Source organism: Mobula birostris, chromosome 13 (assembly GCF_030028105.1).
Source record: "Mobula birostris isolate sMobBir1 chromosome 13, sMobBir1.hap1, whole genome shotgun sequence".
NCBI classification, from domain to species: domain Eukaryota; kingdom Metazoa; phylum Chordata; class Chondrichthyes; order Myliobatiformes; family Myliobatidae; genus Mobula; species Mobula birostris.
This window is the reverse complement of record NC_092382.1, coordinates 21,640,970-21,664,922: the sequence shown is the minus strand read 5'-3', so window position 1 is coordinate 21,664,922 and position 23,953 is coordinate 21,640,970. Positions and strand designations below refer to the sequence as shown.

Here is a 23,953-nt window from a genome sequence, read left to right as displayed (position 1 = left end):
TCTGTGAGAAGACCGGTACGCTGGAGCACATTCTGAGCTGCTGCCCCAGAGCTCTTGCCGATGGCCGTTATCGGTGTCGGCATGACCAGGTTCTCCGGACAATTGCTGAGACAATCTGCAGCACCTTTACCATCTGCCGGAAAACAAGTCTGGTCAAGAATACCATCTGCTGTGTCAAAGAGGGGGAAAGACCAACAGAACACCAGAAAGCAACCGGGTTGCTCTTCACTGCGCAGGACTGGAGCTAAAAGCAGACCTGGGAAAACAGCTGCAGTTTCCTCCCCACATCACAGAGACTACACTGCGGCCCGACATTGTGTTGTGGTCTGACTCATTGAAGCACGTTCTTATGCTTGAGCTTACCGTGCCGCGGGAAGAACGCATGGAGGGGGCCCACGAGCAGAAAAGAGCCAAGTATGAAGATCTGAAGAACAACTTGCAGAGAAGAGGCTGGAGAGCAGAGTGCTGGCCCGTGGAGGTCGGGTATCGTGGCTTTGCAGGCCAGTCGTTCTACAAAGTACACACTGCACTTGGAGTCACGGGAGAGAGAAGAAGGAGAGCCATTTCTACCACCATAGATGCAGCAGAGAAACCGTCAGGATGGCTCTGGATAAAGAGGGCAGATCCGTGTGTTGCTGCTAGGACACAGGCCGGGGTCTGATCAACCCCGGCTGGGTCGCCTGGGCGAGGGTGTATGATGTTGAAAGACCCGAAACACCTGACGACCCCAGGTAACGTCGCTGATGATGTGTCCCAGCTTAGCATCAGTCAGATGTTTCTGTAAGAAGAAGGTGGGCGGATAATACTGATGGTTTTGGTGTACTTGCTAACACCCTTGCTAAGCTGGGACCTCCCATAAGCTGGGATGATCGCCTAGATAATACTGGCGAGAAATTGGGAGGTAAGATGGCTATATTGTTGCGAGAAATAAATTTTCCATGGAAACGAGGTTCTCGTACTGATGGCTATTGGCTGCTGGCCACAGCCTTGTGCCAACAGTTGGAAAGGACCCGTGAGGTGGAACAAGAAAGAGATACGTTGAGGGATGACGGAATGCTGTGAAGGAGAGGTGCTCAGTCATGATTGAGGTGGTGAGGACCAGTCAGAATAGGGCACAGGAAGCTGAGGAGAAGGGAATTAAGATGACATGTAGGCTAGTGCGAATTAAACATCAGGAGGCGCTCGCCGCCAGAATTATACCCCCGATGCCGTGAAGATAAGATCAATGTTGTTACCCAAGGGAGATCCAGATACCTGGGATGGGGATATATGGTATGATGATAATGATAATGGGTCCTTCGGTGAGGGGGGAACTGCTTTTCCCCCAGAACCATTGCAGGCTCGGCCTGCCGTGGTGTCTTCTCAAAAGACTGTACCCGGGCAGCCGGGAGTACAGAGTCCCGAGCACAAGGAGTATAATGATAAGGAGCTATCTGAGATGGCTGCCCGTTTTAAGCAAAGGTCTGGGGAGTCGCTAGCGGAATGGTTACTCCGCTTGTGGGATGATAGAGGTGCTGGTATAACCTTTCACAGGTACAGTGGGACTGGGAGACTGCCGCTGAAGGCATTCACCGCTGAAGACAAAAGGCCCTGGTCAATAGGATGTCTGGGGACTGGGGCGCTCAGTGGCGACGGGGTCGAGATCCCGACCAAGAGGAATTCACCCGAGGGATGCACACGAGATTGGTGCGGTCAGCCGCCCCATCCATTCGGGCTGTGGCTCTTGCATTGTTGGGGCCCTCAGTTCAGGAGGATGTGGAGGACGTGACTAGTGCCTCGGCGAACCTTTCGGACTTGCAGGTGGTTAAACCCCGAGTCCGTTCGACACGGCTAACGAATATTGGAGGGGAAGGTACTAACGGTACCAATGGGACTAGGAAACCCGCCCTGACGCGCAGGGGAGATGTTCGCTACCCTTTTGAAAGCAGGCGTCGGTAAGGAGAAGATTGACGGGGTGCAGACTAGTGTATTGTACGCTATGTATCGTGAGCACATGGAAGCTGGGGAGACGCCGGTGGACCCTCCCGCTCCTCCTGCCTTCTCACTGTACCCATCGTCAGCTGGATTGCAGGGCGTAATGAAAAAGGCCATACAGGAGGAGACCGGAAAATGGCGGCCTCCCAAACCCTCCCGGACCTAGTGGGATGACCGGGTTTCCCCGACATATGAGATCCATTCGATGTGGACCCGGGGGCACCGTAGGCGTTATATACCATTATGTCCATTGGGCTAAGGGAAATAATCAACGGACTGTTGCTCTGGTCGATACTGGGGCAGAACATACTGTGATCCCGGGAGACCCCGATAAGTGGAGGGGACCCGAGTATAATATTGAAGGGATGGGGGGTGGGGGTAGTGCCCTTACTAGGGCCCAGGAAGTAACGGTACGAGTAACGATTGACAAAAACGTCCCGCGTTCTGTGTCTGTCCTAAGTTTTGTAACCACCGACTGTATCTTCGGAATGAGTGCGTTACGGGGAATGCAATTGAAGACATCATTAGGGACCTTTAGTTTTGGGATCCGGAGTATGCGGGTGGTAGTAGCAGATTCTATTGATGACCCCCACCCACATTATGAAGGGACAATATATGTGTTGACAATGGTGGACACTTATTCTGGATTCCTGTTGACCAGACCCTTTTCTAGTGCCAGTCAGGAGTCCAGTATTCATGTTCATGCCATCAGGTTGGGGAGGGGGTACTCAGATGGAATATAAGGTGCTGATCCTGGACCCTGAGGGTGGCCTTATCTTAGCACAGGAGGAGGCGATGGGTTGACACGTCGGAACGGGAATGGGAATCGGAATGGGAATGAAAATGTTTGGACACCGGGAAGTCCCGCTCGGAGCGGATAGTTCAAACGTTAATTTATTATCAAAGCAGGTATGCATAAACATCACCACGAAACAAAGAAAGAACATGAAAGTCGATCAGAGAGAAAAATCAAACTCCCACCCCACCCCCCGCATCAAAAAGAAATGCATCCCGATCATCAACCCACAAAACCCACCCCTCCCGCAGAAAAGGGAACAATAACATCGACCCCCCCCACCAATAAAAACAACCCTACCCCGCACAACTGCGGAGGATCTGGTGTCACCAGTGTCGAGGCGGCCGCATCGGGAGCAGCGGACACAACGGGCGACCCCGGAAGATTCACAGGTGAAGTGTCGCCTCACCTGGAAGGATGTTTGGACAACGGAGAGAGTTCGGCCGTCCGGCCCTTTCACTGTGACACCCCGAACTCCACATCAAATCCGTCCAAACCAATCTGGGTGAACTTTAATGACCAATAAATATAATTCCTCTCAGCGATCAGCTGTCTGAGTGATCCCCTGACTCTGAGAGGAAGGGGTGTCTATGGTCCACATTGTCAGGGTGTTGAGTTTACCAGGAGACAGAGACCGCAGGGACGAGAGGTTTTCAGTTGACTAATACACTGTGTGTGGACCCCGCTGGCAATTCTGGTGTTGTGACCCGATGGAGACAAACACCAGGCTGCCCACTCCACCAACAACACGGCACAGCCGGACACATAACAGGGGACTTTACATCTCACAACACTGGATTCAGTGATGAAACCCGTGATTAATGTTGTTGTCCCACCGAAATCATCAGAAACGTCCATTCAGGTGTTTTTAAATACGAGCGCTCCCCCACAGGTGACGTCACACAGGCGCACCCACACGCCTGACGTCACACATGGGCTCCCCACACGGGGATCTGCCGTCACGTGCGCGGTGTCTACGTCACCCACGCGCTGGTGAGATCGAGCTTGGTCGGTTTAACGGCTGGGCTGCTAATCACGTGACTAGACCCTCCCCCACCGCTGTCAACGGAGGATTCAGGAGCTGCGCTATTCCCATTGGTGCGAGGCGATGTCAATCACTGCTTCCAACCAATAGCGGAGGTGGAACAGCCGAGAGGGCGTTACCCCCGCTGAATTTGTTCCCGAGTCAAAGCGGAACAAATCCCAAAGTAAATGTCCGCTTTCTGATTTATTTCCATTTCCCTCCGAGGGAAGTTGGGGCGTTTGTGAAGCGTCTCCTGCGGCCGGAGTCTGATGTATCGCTGAGAGGTAGGAGGAGACCGCTCGGCCCGTCGGTTTGATGCCGGTTCCCCGGGGAGGGAGAGGATGAAGACGGTGAGAGAGGGGGCGGACAGGATGTTTGTCCCGGTGGGGACAGGAGGGGCTCATCTGTGGAAATGTCTGAGCCCACGGTGGTGGCGATTCACCACATTGGGGGGCAAACACCGGCAGACTGTTGCCCTGCAAGCGGGACCAATGGTCCGGGCAAAGTGACAATTATTTGTGTTTTGTTGAGACTGTACCGGGAATATGGTGTAAAATCCCGCTCCCCACACTAACACGGGTCACACAGACCAAAGAACAAACTGCCGGAGGAACTCAGTGGGTCGGGCAGCATCTGTGGAGGGAAATGGACCGTCAACATTTCGGGCCGAGACCCTCCCTCTGGACTGAGAGTGGACGGGAAATAGTCCGAGAAAAGAGGTGAGGGGTGGGGATGGGGCAAGAGCTGGGGAGTGAGAGGTGGATCCAGGTGAGGGGGAGGTGGGAAGGTGGAAATAGTGACGGGGGTGGGAGGTGAGTGGTTGGGGCAACACGGGGCTGCAGAAGATGGGAATTAATTCCATGATCGAGGAGATGCGGATCGGGCAGAAACTTGTGTTTGAGATGGGAGAGCTGTAAGTGTGAAAGGCGGCCGATGGGTCGGGCAGCGTGTGAGGGTCGAAGAGACGTCACCGGGTCACGTGGGAGACCCTCTACCGTCACGTGATCCCGTTTTAACGCAGATCAGCAGCATCTGTGGGTTTGTCCCCGAGGCCCCGCCCCCCGCTCTGATGACGCAATAAGCACATTGCGCATGCTCACAGTCCCGGGATCGGCAGTGTTTTTTTCCCCCCGTCTTTGTTGAAGCGGGTCCGGAGCAGCGGATCGTCAGCGGGATCGGGATCGGGATCGGGAGAGGGTCCTCGCCCCCTCGGGCGGGGAGCCGGGGATGGGGGGGGGGGGGGGGGGGGACGGATCATTCTCTGCGCAGCGAGACCGACAAGATCCATGCGGTGAGTATTGAGTCCAGTCCCGAGCGATGCTGGGCAGTGAGTCCTGTTAACTTTACCGAACTGGTGGTCTCATCCCGCTTCCTGGACAGAACCTGCCGGGGTGAGTCCGGGTTGTGAGACCTTCACCCCGAACCTTGGGATGCTTTCCATGGTGTGTTGATAAAAGTAAGTTAGGGGAGAAGGGTAAATGCCAAAGTTCCTGTTAATCTTTGTCATTTTAGTTCATAGTAGTATGTACTGTTAATTCAGTATTTGTATATTGCTGGAAGACCATCAGTGATCGTCCTTGATCCCTTCTCCCACCTGGTTCTATCTGCTCATTCCCTGCCCATCTTGTTCAATCTCTGTCCAGCTTGTATCCCACCAATGATTACATATCAATAATCTCTCTTCTACCGTTGCCTTCATTATAAAGTATTTTGCCTCACTGAGTTATTTCTGAAATCACTGTTTGGTACCTGGAACTACCAGAGGATTCATTTAATGCAGAATGCGGAAGGACAAAGACAGTCACCACAATTTTAGTTTCAAAGTTACCAAATGGCTGCTGTGTTAATCTTTGTCAGCAGGAGACTCTCCGCATTTAAAGCTGAGTCTGTTATTTCCTGTTTTGGTCATTTTTGGAGAGGCCAGGAACAGCCCACGGGATCAGCAGGGAGTGGTGTACATTTTTATCGCTCTCTGGTCACTTCCTGTCATTGAGAGTTAGTGGCCTCGGGAGCAGATGTAACACTGATAGTGGGGTGGGGAGGATGTTGTGAGCATCGACTGTATTAACCCTGTGATGGAATGAAGAGGAAGCTAATTAATGTGGGACTTACATTTGTGTAACTTTGGTCAGGCCGTCACAAGCATCTTGCAATCAGTCAATTTACTGTAGAAGGAGAACATGCTGGAAATGTTCAGCGGATCGGGCAACATCAGTTCTGATACTGGGTCTTCCACAGATCCAATCTGATGTACTGAGTTTCCAGCATTTAATTTCAATTTGAAGTGTAAAGCTTGTTATTCCTCTTAGCCTACAGGAAAGGTAATTGTACTGAGCAAAATCTCATTTAGCAATACAGTAATGATAAAATGTGTTCAGTTTAGCTGCTGGAGACGATGTGAAACGTATCCATGCCTGCTGGTGACCCATGCCCAGGTTTTCCAGCCCAATATCTGGCCCAGTCAGAGGATTATCAGGTTCCCATTCGACCACAGGTTGATGCAGGAGTGTTAGTTTTTGAACTCTGAACGGCCAAGACTTTGCAGCATGTTACTGGCAACAAGGGAGTCCTGGGAAAATTGGTGCATGGTCTATTATCCTGCGATATAGACTCCAGGCATATGGAACTGTCATTTTTTGGGATTTGACCAGGTCAGTACTTCTGTAGATGGGGCTGGATGTTCCTCCTTCCACAATGATTCAGAAGTCTCGGGTTGCTGGACATTGGTTGTGGGGATGATGTGTGAGGATTCTGGGGTCGGTAAGTGGCACATTCAGCTGTGTGATCCTATCACAGGCTTTGACCAAGGTAAAATGAACCCAGGGATCGAGCTGCTTGGGCTTATGAGGTGTTGAGTGAATATTTCTGGTCTGGAGTCAGGTGTTTGTTGCTGGAGTTCATTTGGAGGCAATGATTGATAATCTGAGGAGAGAATGAGATCCCATTCCAGCCCTCACAGGGAGAACCCTGTGATTAAGTGTTTGCAGCAGTGGAATTGGACCCAGGGGATTCAGTGTTCAAACCATGTTTGGAAATTACCCCTCACTGTCACCTGTCTGTTAGTCAGTGGTCCTGGGCTTGTGCTCAGTGGAGTTCAATGGGATGGTGGGGGTGGGGGTGGGGGTGGGGGTGGTGCTTGTTTAAGGAAATCTACTGAATGCTGAGAAGCCTGGATACAGTGGACATGGAGAGGATGTTTCCATTAGACGGAGAGTCTGTGATCTGACAGCACAGTCTCAGAATAAAGAAGCGTCCTTTTAAAACTGAGGTGAGGAGAATAATTAAGTGAAGGGTGGCTGATCTGTGGAATTTGTTGCCACAGGGTGTGGTTGAGGCTGCCGTTTGGGTATATTTATGGCAGAGAGTAATATATTTGTGATTGCTAAGTAACTTCAGGGTTACAGGAGGAATATGGTGTTGGAATAAAACTCAGCCATGTTTGAATGGTGGAGCAGACTCGATGGACAAAATCATCTAATTCTGTTCCTGTGTCTTGTGTCTTACCATGACTGAACGATGACTCCTTCGTATCCCATACCAGGTTTTATGACATGTGAGGGACAATTACAGATTTGTTCTCTGCGATCATTATATTTGTCTTCAACGTTTAAATTTCAGTGTTTTGATTTTTGGAACATTGAGCAGAAATGTTTTCCTTTGTATTGTTAACGTGCTTCATTATCTCTCTGGTTAAAGTTAGATCTGGGCTGAGAGATTTATTAGAAGAAAAGACGGCAACTAGAACTGAACCACGACTGAAGATGAGGGAACAGCAACAAGTGAACCAGCCCAAGGACTGAGAGAACCAACTGGAGAGAACCCTTCTGACTTGGGGTTTCCATAGATTCATTCGGGATATAGTCTGGTGAGTCTCATTTACTCAAACACTGGTCCTTTAAATATCACATACCTGTACAAGGGAAGGTAGGAAATTGTTGTGGTGAGACTGAATGTGCCCAGAAGTACCAGGTAGGCCTCTGTCAGACCCAGTTACAATCACTCCAGGTCTGGTGATGTACTGTCAGTATCCCAGCTCTTTAAACTCACTCACATTCCCTCAGTGTTTGCTCATTTCAAGGTCTTGCATCTTGTGATGTAGCTTTTGGTCACTTCTGAGTGGGGAGGTGGAAACAAAGGGGAGAGTTAATACTAAATATCTTTCCAAAAAAAAAGTAATTCTTTGAGCTTACTTGCTGCAAACCTGCTTGTCCTTTTCTCCTTGGAGTGACAGAGAATGAGAGGAGACCTGATAGAGGTGTATAAGAGGTGCATTGATCATGCGGATAGCCAAAGGCTTTTTCCCAAGGCTGAAATGACTGACATGAGGGAGCATAGTTTTAAGGTGCTTGGAAGCTGGTAGAGGGGGATGTCAGGGGAGTTTTTCCACACAGAGTGGTGGGTGTGGAATGCATTGTTGGTGACGGTAGTGGAGGCAGATACAATAGGGTATTTTAAGAGACTCTTAGATAGGTACATGGAGCTTAGAAAAATAGTGTTATGCGGTTGGGTAATCCTAGACAGTTTCTAGAGTTGGTTACATGGTCGGCAGAACATTGTAGGCTGAAGGGCCTGTAATATGCTGTAGATTTCTATGTTCCTTGTTCAAACCTATACCCTATACATTTCCAACCAACTGATTGATATAGATGACAAGTAACAGTGGGTGTAACCCTGGGGAACATCACTAGGCACTGGCCTCGAGTCCAAGAAACAGGCTCTCACCATCACCCTCTGCTTCCTGGCATTCAGCTGTTCCCAGACTCTGGGGCTCTGTCACAAGCACAATGTTAACAGGAAGATTAGTCAGTACTTGTTGCTTCCTGAAAGGTCACCTATCCTGTCTGATTCAATGGACCAACTCCTCCCTTGTTTATGACATAACTTACCCCGGGACCCATCCTCCTGGGTCATGCTGCGTCTGATAACCCACATCCCCAACCTCCCTCCACCCCGCCAATGACCCCACATCCCCAACCTCCCTCCACCCCGCAAATGGCCCCACACCCTTTCCATCATTTACCCCACACCCGCACACGTAGACTGATCACATCACCCACATCCTCCCTCCCAGCCTGGGGAACCACAACTAATTGATCCCACAGTCTCGGGCACGAAACTAAAACCAGAGCTGTAAGACCAGACAGCCTGGACTCTCCAGCCATCCGGCTCGGTCCCGGCCTTTTTCCGCTGCAACTAAAGCTTGATTTACACAAACCCGGGATCAGCCCCTTCCTCACCGCCAGCTAAACAGGAAAACTACCGACATCGGCTGGAATTGCCACTGTGCTGCGATTTGCAGGATGTCCCTGTGGCACCTCCGGAGGTCGGATGGACAACACAGACCCGTCCTTTCAATGTGACATCCCTGAACTCCACATCTACTCCATCCAACCAAATCTAGGCAAACTTCAATGACCAACAAATATAGTTCTTCTCAGCGATCAGCTGTTTGAATGATAAACGGACTTAGAGGAAGGGTTGTCTATGGTCCACATTGTCAGGGTGTTGAGTTTACCAGGAGACAGAGACTGCAGGGACGAGAGGTTTCCTGTTGACTAATACACTGTGTGTGGACCCCGCTGGCAATTCTGGTGTTGTGACCCGAATCGAGACAAACACCAGGCTGCCCACTCCACCAACAACACGGCACAGCCGGACACATAACAGGGGACTTTACATCTCACAACACTGGATTCAGTGATGAAACCTGTGATTAATGTTGTTGTCCCACTGAAATAATAAGAAACGTCCATTCAGGTGCTTTTAAATACGAGCGCTCCCCCACTGGTGACGTCACACAGGGTCCCCCACACTGGGATCTGCCCTCATGTGCGCGGGGTCTTACGCACTGGAGAGCTCGAGTATTATTGGACTTTTTCTATGGTTTCTATGATTCACATTGTCAGGGTGTTGAGTTTACCAGGAGACAAAGACTGCGGGGACGAGAGGTTTTCTGTTGACTGATATGAATCTGTGTTTACACTGCTGCCAATTCCAGCTTACATCCGTAAAACCATTGTTTATGAAATTTGTGAACAACAGGATACTGCAATGACTGAACCAGATCACCCTGGAAAGTCCTCCCCAGAAACATTTGAGGTTTTGTGACACAACTAAAGAAAAAGGCCACACTGCCCACTCCATCAACAACATGGCAAAGCTGGGCACATAGCAGCAGACTTTACCTCAAAAATGCTGGATTCACTAATGAAACCTGTTAAGTTTCCTTCGTTGTTCCCTGAAATCATTAAAAATGTACAGTAAACAGCTTTTGAAAAACGTTCTTGCCCACACGTGACGTCACTCTGTGCCCCCACATGCCTGATGTCACGTGTGGGATCCCCACCCCGGGGTCTGACTTCACTCTGTGCCCCCACATGCCTGATGTCACGTGTGGGATCCCCACCCCGGGATCTGACTTCACTCTGTGCCCCCACATGCCTGATGTCACGTGTGGGATCCCCACACCGGGGTCTGACTTCACTCTGTGCCCCCACATGCCTGATGTCACGTGTGGGATCCCCACCCCGGGGTCTGACTTCACTCTGTGCCCCCACGTGCCTGATGTCACGTGTGGGATCCCCACCCCGGGATCTGACTTCACTCTGTGCCCCCACGTGCCTGATGTCACGTGTGGGATCCCCACCCCGGGATCTGACTTCACTCTGTGCCCCCACGTGCCTGATGTCACGTGTGGGATCCCCACCCCGGGGTCTGACTTCACTCTGTGCCCCCACGTGCCTGATGTCACGTGTGGGATCCCCACCCCGGGATCTGACTTCACTCTGTGCCCCCACGTGCCTGATGTCACGTGTGGGATCCCCACCCCGGGGTCTGACTTCACTCTGTGCCCCCACGTGCCTGATGTCACGTGTGGGATCCCCACCCCGGGATCTGCAATTCCTTATGTCACACTGGCACTGAGACAGTTGAATTTTACCGGCTAAGGCAACAAATACCTGACCCACCCACCACCCCACACTCTTCCCATTGGGGAGAATTGATGTCAATCACTGCTTAAACCCAATAGCGGAGATGGGCCAGCTGAGAGGGCATTACCCCACTGATGTGGTCTCCTACTCCTGCCGAACACCCCGTCAAAGCAGAACAAACCTCAAAGTAGGCATCCCAATTTTTCAATTATTTCCATTTCCCTCCACGGGAAGTTGGGTGCGTTTGTAAATTGACTCCTGTGGCTGGAGTATAATGGATCGCTGACAGGTAGGAGGAGACTGCTCGGCCCATTGGCTTGATGCAACCTCCTCGCAGAGTGAGTGATCCGGCAGAAGGACGAGGGCGAGGGATTTTACTGAGAGGATAAAGATGGTGTGAGAGGGGGTGGACAGCATGGAGTCGAGAGGTTGTTTGTCCGGTTGGGGGATCAAGGAGCAAGATGGGGGAAGGAGCCCATTAACAGTGGGGAAGGGACATGAGGGGCTCATCTGTGGAAATGTCTGAGCCTGCAGTGGTGGTGTGCAGAGATATTCACCACTTTGGGGGGTAAACACTGGTAGACTGTTTACCTGCAACTGGGGCAAATGGTCTGGGCAAAGTGTAGATTGGAATGGTGTTGGGGGGCAAGGATGGACCGGTCTCAGGTCTTATTGAATGACAGGATGGGCTGAGTGGCCTGTTCCCGTTCCTGTTGTCTGTGTGTTTAAAGAGAAGGAATAACCAGATCCTCCTTGGATCTGCAGGATTTCCCAGTGGGTGTAGTAGGGTCCGGTGCTTGGAGCCCAGTTGTTCCCAAACTGTGTCAACAATTTGGCTGGGGGACCAAATTCAACATTTCCAACTCTGTTCTTGAAAAGAAATGTATATTTGTACATTGTTAATGATACAAAATATATATTTATGATTATTGACACAACATATATATTTTCTATATTGTTAATGATATAAAACTCATATTTCTATATTGATAATGACACAGAATTGTGTAATTTATGGTCCGTGTGTTATCTGAATGTTCTTGCCTGTGATGTTGCTGCAAGTCAGTGTTTCTCTGTACCTGTATCTTCCTGTACTTGCGCACTTGTCAATAAATTCAACAGGACCTGAGAAAACTCTGATATTTGATTAGTGATGATTATCTTGGCAGCTCGGTAGGTCAATTATAGAGATACTGTAATACACTGTTAATTACAAGACAGTGTTACAAATTACAAGTTGATGAGCAGAGGGATCTTGGAGTCCAAAGTTCATCGCTCCCTGAAAGTTGCTACACAGATTGACAGGGTGGTTAAGAAGGCAAATGGCATGGTTGTCTTTATTAGTCAAGACATTGCATTTAAAATTCAGGAAGTTATGTTGCAGCTTCATAAAGCGTGAGTTAGGCCACATCTGGAGTATTTCATAGAGGTCTGGTTGCCTCATTCCAGGAAGGATGTCACTGTCCCTTGAGAGGGTGCAGAAGAGCTTTACCAGGATATTGCTGGATTATAGGGCATATGCTATAACAAGAGGTTGGACAAGCTTGGGTTGTTTTCTCTGGACCCACGCAGGCTGGGGTAAGACGATGGAGGTTCATAAGGGTACGAGACGCAAAGGTAGAGTAGACAGAGTATAACGTTTTACCCAGGGTAAATATGTCTAAATCACGATGCATGCATTTAAAGTGAGAGGGGGTAGTTTGAAAAGAGATGTGAGGGGCAAGTGTTTTTTTTTCACACAGAGTGGTGGGTTGCTGGAATGTGCTGCCTGGTGTGATGGTAGCGGCAGATACATTGGGGACTTTTAAGAGATGTTTAGATAGAAACATGAATGTGAAGGAAAATTGTGTAGGCAGAAGGGTTTAATTTAGTTGGCAATTTGATTAATTGAATAGTTTGAACACAACATTGTGGGCCGGAGGGCCTGTTCCTGTGCTGTACTGTTCTATGTTCTGTGTCTCTTGTCGAGAGGTTTCGGGGTGATGGAGGCAAAATAAGTGAGTGGAAACAACAGGTCAGCTGGAGCCCAAAGTGGGAAATGTGAGATCACCCACTTCTGTAGGAGAAACAGAAATCCTGAGTGTGATTAAATAGAGATGGACTGAGGTGCAGTGGGTCGGGAGGGAGGTCAAAGGTACATTATATTTATTGCAAGAGTTATTGGGTATAAGAATGAAAATGGCTTTAACAATTATTTGTGCTTTGTTGAGACTGTACCGGGAATATGGTGTAAAATCCCACTCCCCACACTAACACGGGTTATACAGACCAAAGAACAAACTGCCGGAGGAACTCAGTGGGTCGGGCAGCATCTGTGGAGGGAAATGGACCGTCAACATTTTGGGCCGAGACCCTCCCTCTGGACTGAGAGTGGACAGGAAATAGTCAGAGAAAAGAGGTGAGGGCAAGAGAGGTGGATCCAGGTGAGGGGGGAGGTGGGAAGATGGAAATAGTGATGGGGTTGGAGGTGAATGATTCGGACTGCAGTCGATGGAAATTAATTCCATTGAGGATTATCAAAGAGGTTACAGAGTATTTGTTATGGAGAGTGCAATGAAGATTCACCAGACTGATCCCTGGAGTGGTGGGGTCATCATATGAAGAAAGATCAAATGCAATAACCCTTTCATTTAGAGAATCGAGGACTGAGAGGTGAACACATTGAAATGCACAACATCATTACCGGTTGAACCAGGGATCCCAGTCTCTGAAAAAGTGGGTGGACTGTCCGGGACTGAGATGAGGGGAAATGTCTCCACTCCGAAGGTTGTGAATGTTTGTAACTCCCCACCAGAGAGGGCGGTGATTACCCTCACAGAATAAAGAGGCTGGCAGATGGGTGGAGACTGAAGGGATCGAGGAAATGAGGATCGGGAAGAAACGTGGCTGAGATGGGAGAGCAGCTATCATCTTGTCATTGGTTGGAGGGGCTGAATGGCCACCTCCTGCTGTTTCTCACTTGATGTTTCAATGTTCCTGTCCAGTGAGGCCAGAGGAATATGAATGGAAATTAGTGTTTGTAAATATAGAAGTGGTTTGAATGAAACCTGCACAATTCTTTTTTGGGAGTGAATTGTCTGTTGGACAGTAATGGGAATCAAACCCGTACTTCTGTGACCCAGGGGGTGCAGGGATGGGACAGGAATGATGCAGAGAGAAAAATTAAAAACGTCGCTGGTGTAAATGTGAAATGTGGAGAGTGTGGCAGGTGGATCAGGCAGCGTGTGAGGAGCGAGGAGCAGAGTCACTGGTTTAAATGAGAGATCCTGCACCCATCACACGATCCTGTTTCCCGCTCCCTTTTTGCAGGATTGTTTCGGAGGCCCGGCCCCTGCTCTATGACACACGATCACATTGTGCATGCTCAGTCCGGGATGGGCAGTATTATTTTTGTGTGGATGGATGCAGCGGATTGTTTGTGGGGTTCGGATCAGGAGAGTGACCTCACCCCCTGGGGCGGGGAGCCGGGGAAAGATCATTCTCTGCGGGGCGAGACCAGCGAGATCCCGTAGGTGAGAATTGAGGCCGGTCCCGAGCGATGTTGGGCAGTGATTCCCGTTATTTCCCTGAACAGCCGGCTTCCCCCCACTTCCCGGACAGAACCTGCTGGATGGGTCGGGGTTGTGGGACCTTCACACTGAACCTCCTGAGACGAGCCGTCGCTCAGCCCCTGGTGCTGTGGTCCTGGGAGCGGGATGAGGTGGTGAGGCCGGGACTGAACCCATCCATTGAGATGTATCCTGGGAACTTCATCTCCATCACCTGGCCCGGTAGCGGATCCAGACTTCACCTGGATCGATACCTGAGTTCAACAATTGTTTCCATGTATCTGGGCTCCTAAAAAAAAATCTACACTTCACTTAACTCTCCCTAAAGAAGATCCAGCCCGGAAACCCAGGCTGTCTAATAATCTCCACACTACTAAAATGGGAAACCTGTTTATTATTGTCATGTATAGAGGTTCACTGAAAATCTAGTCTTGCGTACCCATCCACACACATCAATTCATTAAAAAGTACATTGAGGTGATACAAGATAAAACAATAACAGTGTTAAAAAGCATTATGGTTCCAGAGAAAATGTAAGGTCACTTCAAGTTACATGGTGAGGTAAGCTGTCCATCTTATCACACTGGGGACATCCAGTTTGCTTATAACAGCAGAATGGAAGTCGTCCCTGAGCCTGGTGGTACATGATTTCAGGTTTATGTAGCTTCTGCCCAATGGGGAATGGGTGAGAAGTGAGAATGTCCCAGGTTGTGGGGATCTTTGAGTACACGGCATGCTTTACTGAGTCACTGGGAAATGTAGATGGAGTCCATGGAGGGGAGGTCAGTTTCTGTGATGTGCTCAGCTCTGTCAACAGCTCTCTGCAGTTCCTTGCAGTCATGGACAGAGCAGTAGCCAGACGAAGGTGTCAAGTATCTGGATGGGATACTTCCCACGGTGCGTTGATAACATTGGGTTAGGGGAGAAGGGTATATGCCAAATTTTGTGTTGTTCTATCTAGATCAATTTAGAATATTTTATACAGTAGTATCAACTATTAATTCAGTATCTGTGTATTACTGGAGGACCGTCAGTGACCGTCGTTGATTCCTTCACCCATCTGGTTCCATCTCCTCATCCCCTGCCCATCTTGTTCAAGCTCTGTCCAGCCTGTATCCCACCACCTCAATGATATATATCAACAATCTCTCTTCTGCCGTTGTCTTCATTTTGTCTCACTGAGTTATATCTGAAATAGGTGTTTGTTACCTGCAAGTACCAGAGTATTTATTGAGTACAGCATCAGGTAGGGTAAAGACAGCCATTACAATTTTTAGCTTCAACGTTACCAGATGTCCGCTGTGTTAACCTTTGTCAGGAGGAGACTTGGAAGTAGAAATAACAGGTTGATAGTGGGGTGGGGGGGATGTTGTGAGCATTGACTGTATCATCGCTGTGTCGGAATGAAGGCAAAACTAATGAATGTGGGCATTACATTTGTGCAACTTTGTTCAGGTTTGAACTTTGTTCAAACATCTTGTAATCAGTCAATAGTTGAGCATCATTGCATCACTTAAAGTAAAAAGAGAAAATGCTGGAAACATTCAGCAGATCGGGCAGCATCTTGGACAGTCCCAGTTCTGATACTGGGCCTTCCACAGTTTCTCTTTCCACACATCCAATCTGATGTGCCAAGTTTCCTGCACTTTAACATAAAACTTAAATTAAAAGCACATTATTCCTGTTAGCTTGAAGGAAATGTGATGATTGCGTTGGGCAATATCCCATTTTCTTCATCTCCAGCCATGCCACCAGATCTGAACCCACTGTAAGGATTTATATCTCACAAAAGGCTGTACGAACCCGTGTCCTTCTCTGGTGCAGAGGTCACTGACACCCTCTTCCCAATCTGCACTCGCAGCCCATGCTGGTGACAGCTGTTCCCAGATTCTGGGACTCTGCAAGAAACACAATGTTAACAGTAAGATAGACAGTAATTAATATGAAGATAGTATTGTTGCTTCCTGAAAGGACATGAGAGCTAAGCTGTCTGATCCAATTGACCAGATCCTCCCTTGTTTACAACTTAATTTGCCCCATGCCCATTCTCCCCGGGTCACGCAGCATCCGATAACACCCTGTACCCCAACCTCCCTCTACGCTGCCAATTGCCAACATCCTTCCCACCATGCAGCCCACACCCACACATGTAGACAGATCCCCTTCACCCACATCCACCCTCCCAGCTGGGGACGCACAGCTAGCTGATCCCACAATCCCGGCTCCGGCACAAAACTGGGGCTGCAGACTGGAGAGCCTGAAGCCTCTGGCTGTCCGGCAGAGCTCGGTCCCAGCCCTTTCCCACTGCAACCCACACTCAATTTACGCAAACCCGAGATCAGCCCCTTCCTCACCGCCTCACGTATAGGAGAACCGCTGGGGTTGGCACCACACCTGTGCTTTGAGAGGGTCTACCGCGGCACCATTCGTGGCCGGAGATCGCAGCATCTGCGGGTTTCATTTCGAGGCCCCGTCCGCCACACACTTGGCGCATGCTCACTTTTCCTGGGTGGGCGGCGTTTTTCCCTATTCTGTGTTGGGATAGTCTGTGGGGTCGGCATTGGGAGAGGACCCTCGCCCCTGGAGCAGTGAGCCGGCGGAAGCATCACCAGCACAGGTTGAATTTCTTTCTTTTCAAATCTTTTTGTTGTTATATTATACAGAAAAAATAACAAGTACATTGAAGTAACAACACTTACAATGTCTCAAAAAAGACATTATCTTAAAGACTGAAAAAAAATTTGTGATATCAAAAAAACCTACTAAGCAGAAAAGTGAGAAAAAATATAGAACCCATTAGGTGTACAACCCCAGAGTCATGTGTCATACAAAAGCTTCTAAAAATAAACATCAAACCGCCAGCAAGAAAAGAAAATATACTAAAAAATTTACAATTAGATCGTGGAAAAATTGTATCAATTAGCTCAAATGATAATAATGAGCAAATGAGCCCCATCTTTTCTCAAAATCAAATAAAGGTTCAAAGGTTTGACTTCTAATTTTCTCCAAACTAAGACATAGCATCACTTGAGAGAACCATTGTAATGAAATGGGAGCTGATGTATCCTTCCACTTCAACAAAATGGCCCTCCTAGCTATCAATGTAACAAATGCAATAACATGTTGGTTAGACACAGAAATACCATGAATATTTTGAGGAATTATTCCAAAAAAGCACAGTTAATTTATTAGGTTGTAGATTAATTTTAAGTGCTTTAGAAATTGTTGAAAAAAAACAACGTCCAGAACTGTTCCAATATAGAACAAGACCAAAACATATGTGTCAGTGTAGCTATCTCAGTTTTACATCTATAGCAATGACTATCAACATTAGAAAAGATTTTAGAAAGTCTCTTCTTCGTCAGATGATAACGATGTACAATTTTAAATTGAATCAATGAATGGCTACCACAAATTGAAGAAGAGTTAACCAACTTCAAAATCCGCATCCAATCCTCTGTCATAAAAGTCAAATTAAGTTCCTTTTCCCAATCTTGTTTAATCTTAGATAAAGGACGCTTATCCCATTGTAATAATAAACTATAAATTCTTCCAATAGATCCCTTGATCAGACGATTCACAATCATGATAGTATCTAACAGGTCAGCCTTCAATATGTAAGGAAAATTACTTCAATACTTCTGTAAAAAATGTCTAACTTGAAGGTATTGCAGGAAGTGTGATTATGAAAGAGAATATGTATCAATTAATTGTTCAATAGACATCAATCTATCTTCTTTAAATAAATCCAAAAAAAGAATTAATACCTTTAACTTTCCAAAGGAAAAAAAAAATTGGATCTCTCAAAATAGGCTTAAAAAAGTAATTTTGAAAAATTAAACTACAAAGTTTAAATTTTTTAAGATTAAAAAAATTGCAGAACTGGAGTCAAATTTGTAAAGAATACTTAATCACAGGATATAGGTTTAAATTAACAACTTTAACTAATTGCATAGATAAAGCAGCTTCCAATAATGAGATTAAATAAAACTGTTTTACAACTTTCAGTTCCAGGTCTACCCAAATTGGCTGATCACTCTTATCAACTCAGTATAACCAAACAGACATGTATCACACATTAACAGCCCAATAATACATTCTTAGATTAGGCAAAGCAAGACCTCCATCCTTTTTCAGTTTTTGTAAGTGACATTTACTAATTCCTGGTCTTTTATTATTCCAAATAAAAGATAAAATAATAGAATCAATCTGATCAAAAAAACTTCCTAGTCAAAACAGCAGGAATATCCTGAAATAAATATAAACATTTTGGTAAAATCATCTTTTTAACTATATGAATATGACCAACAAGTGAAAATGTAAGTGGACTCCATCTACTAAATAAATACTTCATAGAGTCTACTAAGGGAACAAAATTGGCTTTATAAAGATCCTGATATTTTTTTAGTAATTATAATACCTAAATATCTAAAAGAGTCTGTGACTTTAAAAGGAGTATTATCATATATAGAGACAGAATCATTTAAAGGAAACAATTCACTTTTACTGAAATTTATTTCATATCCTGAAAAAACTCCAAATTCATTAAATAATTTTGGCAAGGCAGGGATAGATTCATCAGGGTTAGATATATAAACCAATAAATCATCAGTGTAAAGAGAGATCTTATGCATGGTCTCATTCAGAGAAATCCCAGGGATATTTTTAGCCTCACAAAGAGCAATAACAAGGGGTTCTAATATTATATTAAACAAAAAAGGACTTAATGGACAGCCTTGCCTTGTCCCCCGTGAAAGCTGAAAAAAAAGGAGACCTACAATTGTTAGTGACAACAGTAACAATAAGGCTTTATATATAATTTTAATCCAATTATTAAAATTAGCACCAAAGTCAAATTTCTCTAAAACATTGAATAAATATTTCCGTTCGACTCAATCAAATGCTTTTTCAGCATCCAAAGATACAACACATTGTGGAGTTTTAAAAGATGACGAATATGTAATGTTAAATGGTCTCTGAACATTTGAAAAAGAATAGCGACCCTTTATAAAGCCTGTTTGATCTTTAGAAGTAATTTTACCCAAAATATGCTCCACTGGATTGGCCATTATCTTTGACAGAATCTTAGCATCGACATTCAGTAATGAAATAGGTCTATATGAAGCACAGTCAGTGGGATCTTTATCTTTTTTAAGAATTAAAGAAATAGAAGCCTCATTAAAAAGTAGAGGGTAAGTCACCCTTCACAAAAGAATCCTTAAACATTTCCAACATATACGGAGAAAGCAACTTTCCAAATTTTTTTATAAAATTCTACAGGATAGCCATCAAGTCCCGGGGACTTACCAGATTGTATTGAAAAAATAGCTTTATGAATTTCAGTTTCAGTGATCTGAGCATCAAGAGTTTTTTGATCTTCAGCCGAGATTTTAGGAAACACAATCTTTCGTAAAAAAGCATTCATTTCAGAGGAATCTAACAGACATTAAGATTTATCAAGTTCAGCATAAAAATCTTGAAAAATCTTATTAATTTCTTCATATTCCTGAGCTGAGGTACCTTCCTTCCTACGAATTTTCATGATTTGCCTTTTGGCTGCAGCCATTTTTAATTGAGATGCAAGCAGTTTATTATTTTTATCTCCAGACATATAAATTTGGCTCTTTAACTTAAGTAAATATTCTTCAATGGGATGAGTTGATAAGAGTTTATATTGTGATTGAAGTTCCACTCTTTGTTTAAATAAATTAGTATTGGGGGAAATTGCATAGATATTATCTAAATCTTTAATTTGTTTTGAAATTCTATCTAATTCTGCTTTAGTTTGTTTTTTTAAGTTTAGCTGAATAAGAAATAATCTGACCATGTAAAAATGCTTTAAATGTATCCCATATAACTAATTCAGACATACCCCCTATATCATTAAAAAGAAAAAAAATGCTTTTATCTGGGTTTCAATGAAACTGACAAAGTCAGAGTTTTGCAATAATGTCTGAGACATGCGCCAAGGTGGGCGGAAAAGAATGACATCATCAAATTCAAAAGACAGACTCAGAGGCACATGATCAGATATAGCAATAGCATCATATTCGCAAGTTTTAACACTAGACAAGAAGTGGGGATCGATTATAATATAATCAATCCTTGAATATTTTTATAAACATGTGAGAAGAAAGAATATTCTCTATTATCAAGATGGAGATACCTCCACAAATCGATCAACCCAAAATCAATCAAAAAGGAATTAATAAATGACGCGGATCGATTTGGAAGTCGCTGATTGGTTGAGCTCTTATAAATCATAGGATTTGAGCAGCAGTTTCCCCGCCCATTATCAGCATATATTCTTTTAAATCAGGCAGTAAAACAAATACCTTTTTTAAAAAAGAAGGATCATCTAAGTTAGGACCATAGAAATTATTCAAAACAACTTTTCTGTTACCGATCGTTCCTTTAACAATTAAAAATCTACCATTTGAATCTGATTCAATATCCTCTTGAATAAATATATTAGGTTTAATAAAAATAGATATGCCTTTTGTTTTACTCTGAGAAGACCATTCCACCATCCAAAAAATCTATTTTGATCTCCCTCCCTGATATGTGTCTCTTGAGCAAAAATTATATCAGGTTGGAATCGGTTAATAATTTTAAAAGTCTTTTTCATTTAATAGGATAATTCCAACCATGTACAATCCATTTTATTATATTAATCCGTTTAAATACCATACTGTAATTTTATTCTACTTTACACATATACAGGGCACATACCAATACGGGATGATCAGAAATGGCGGTGATGAAGAATACAACCAAATAAAAGCACGCATGCTCCAGAACCACCCAATGGGAAAAAACTCTTAACTCTAATCCCACCCACCCCCACCCGGAAGCCCGAGAAAGGCAAGCGATCTACGATCAAATTCAAAGCTACTGACCGTTCTGTCTGTGTTTTCTTTCCCTCCCCCATTAGTAAAAAAGTAGAGCGACATTGTTTAAAAAAAAGCAATAAAGTCTCAACAAAAAAAGCTATTTACATTCCATCGACTAATAAACAAGAAAGAACCAAAATAATGTTATCTCTTAGAAAGAAAAACAGCTCCATCTTTAAGTTTCATATTAATTCCCTAAAAATGCTTTAAATTCAATTATAAATGTTATAATAAAACAGAAAAAATATATGAAAAGCCCTATTAGTAGGAAAAAAAACTACCAATTAGCTGATTAAAGAAAGAAACAAACCAATTATTAAATTAAAGGAATAAATCCCCTTATCGTCTTCTCTCAGTCGAATGTTCAGATGATCATTTAGACAGATTATAAGATTATAGACCTGGAAACTAGGTCTTGACGAAAGAATATACGAATTGTTGGGCTGCAGGAAGGAGCTGAAGATGGAGATCTAATGGCTTACTTTGGTCAGCTTTTCCACACTTTATTTCCTACCGTTCTATCAAAGCTGCCTGCTATAGAAAGGGCACACAGGGCGTTTATCTTGAAATCGAAGTATTCTAGTAAACCAAGATCTGTTCTGGTTTGCTTTCATCACTTTAAAATTAAAGATCAAATAATGCGACAGGCAAGAAAACAGAGTTTTTAGATTTATGGAATCTGAGCTCCGCTTTTACGAAGATTATCCAAGAGAGATTATGGAACAAAGATCAAAATATGCTCTGGTAATGAAACAAGCATATGCTAAAAAAAACTTTTTCCCTCTTTGAGGTATCCGACAAGAATTAAAGTTTTTCCTGCTAATTCTCCTCCATGTACTTTTTTTGATCCAAAAGCTGCACTGGACTTTGTTCAGGCTATACCCGCCGCTGCTGAATGAACTATCTGAAAGGCTGTTTGGCTTATTCGCATTTTGGAAAGCAGATTTATGAAGGTCATTTGTATATTTCATTGAGAGACTAATTAAAGAAGACAAGGAGAGTTGTTCATTTTTGCATATTGTTGGTTTTCCTTTGGAAAGATTTATGGCTCAAGTACGACTGCCTAAATGAGCACAGGTTGAATTAAATGCAGCACGAAGCAGGGTAAAAGGAGCCATTACAACTTTAGTTCATTGTTACAGAAATTAAACTCTCAGCATATGATGTGGAGCTTTGTTCTTCACTTTTTTGGTTATTTCTGGTGAGCCACTTATTCAGTAACAGCCCACGAAGGAGTGTTACATGTTTCTGTTTTGTTCTCTGATCACTGCCCCACAGTGAAGAGACAAGTGACCTCAGGAGCAGGTGTAACAGATTGACAGTGAGGTGGGGAGGGGGAAGGATGTTGTGAACATTAACTGTATGGAATGTATTGGAATGAAGAGAAAACTAATGAATATGGGCATTGCATTTCTGCAAAATCTGTTCAGGATGTCACAAGCATCTTGAAATCAGTCAAAATAATTCATTCAAAAATCATTCAAGTCATTGAAATCATTCAAAATAAAAAAAAGAGAAATTATTGGAAATTCAGGGAGACCTCCAGCCTCCCAGATAACCACATCTGCATGAGGTGCACCAAGCTGCAACTCCTCAGAGAATGTGTTAAGGAACTGAAGCTGCAGCTCGATGTCCTTTGCCTCATATGGATGCTGAGGAAGTTCAAAGTAAAAATTATCAGAGTATCTTTAAAATCATCATCCATTCAAAACTAATAACTAAGCTCCAAGACCTGACCTGAATACCTCTTTGTGCAATTGGATCCTGGATTTCCTCACTTGTGGACCCCACTCAGTTCAGATTGGCAAAAACATCTCCACCACAATCTCCATCAGCACAGGAGTACCACAGGGCTGTGTACTTAGCTCCCTGCTCTACTCACTTTACACCTGTGACTGTGTGACTCAGTACAGCTCCACCACCACATGTAAGTTTGCTGATGATAACTCTGTTGTGAGCTGTATCAAAAGGGTTGGTGAATCAGCATACAGGAGGGAGACTGGTGTAATAACAACAACCTCTCACTCAATATCAATAAGAGCAAAAAACTGATTGTAGATTTCAGGGGAGGGAAGCCAGAGGTCCTTGAGCCAGTGATCATTGGAGGACCAGAGTTGAAGGGGGTCAGTAACATTAAATTCTTGGGTGTCATTCTCAGAGGTCCTATCCTGGACCCATCATATAAATATCAATGTGAAGAAAGTACAACAGTGCCTCTACTTCCTCAGGAGTCTGTGGAGATTCAGTATGTCATCAAAAACGTTGGCAAACCTCTGTAGATGTGTGGTGGAAAGTCTGCTGACTGGCTGCGTTATGGACTGTTCGAAGAACACTAATGTCTTTGAGCAGAAAATACTACAAGAGGTAGTGGTTTGGCCCAGTATGTCACGGGTAAAGCTCTCTCAACCATTGAGCACATCTGCACGAAATGTTGCCTTGGAAAGGTAGCATCCATCTTCAAAGATCCTCACCACCCAGGCCATGCACTTTTCTCGCTTCTGCCATCAGGTAGAAAGTTCGGGTGCCTCAAGATGCGCACCATCAGGTTCCAGACCAGTTATAATCATGCAAACATTCGGATCTGAATGTGCAAGGCTTGACCAGTAAGTTCGCAGATGACATGAAATTAGTGGATGGTGCTCACAGTAAAGATTATTGTAGCTTATAGGAGATCTAAATGGGCAGAAGAGTGGTAAGTAGATTCCAAAATCAACCTGAGCAGCAGAGGTTGGTGATTATGTGAAGGAAAGTGCCACAGGAAGTGGATGAGGCAGCACAATTGTATA

The 23,953-nt window shown here is 45.1% G+C and overlaps 1 protein-coding gene across 1 annotated transcript in view; it reads left to right on the top strand.

Annotated features, from left to right (window-relative positions):
* The first annotated feature begins 5,028 nt into the window (after positions 1-5,028).
* The window catches only part of LOC140208517 (NACHT, LRR and PYD domains-containing protein 3-like), a 467,255-nt gene continuing 448,330 nt past the window's right edge, over positions 5,029-23,953 (top strand). Inside the window, exons 1-3 of the mRNA XM_072277255.1 lie at positions 5,029-5,085; positions 7,491-7,659; positions 20,998-21,138. The gene's annotated coding sequence lies outside the window, so the exon portion shown is untranslated. The remainder of the gene's footprint in view (positions 5,086-7,490; positions 7,660-20,997; positions 21,139-23,953) is intronic.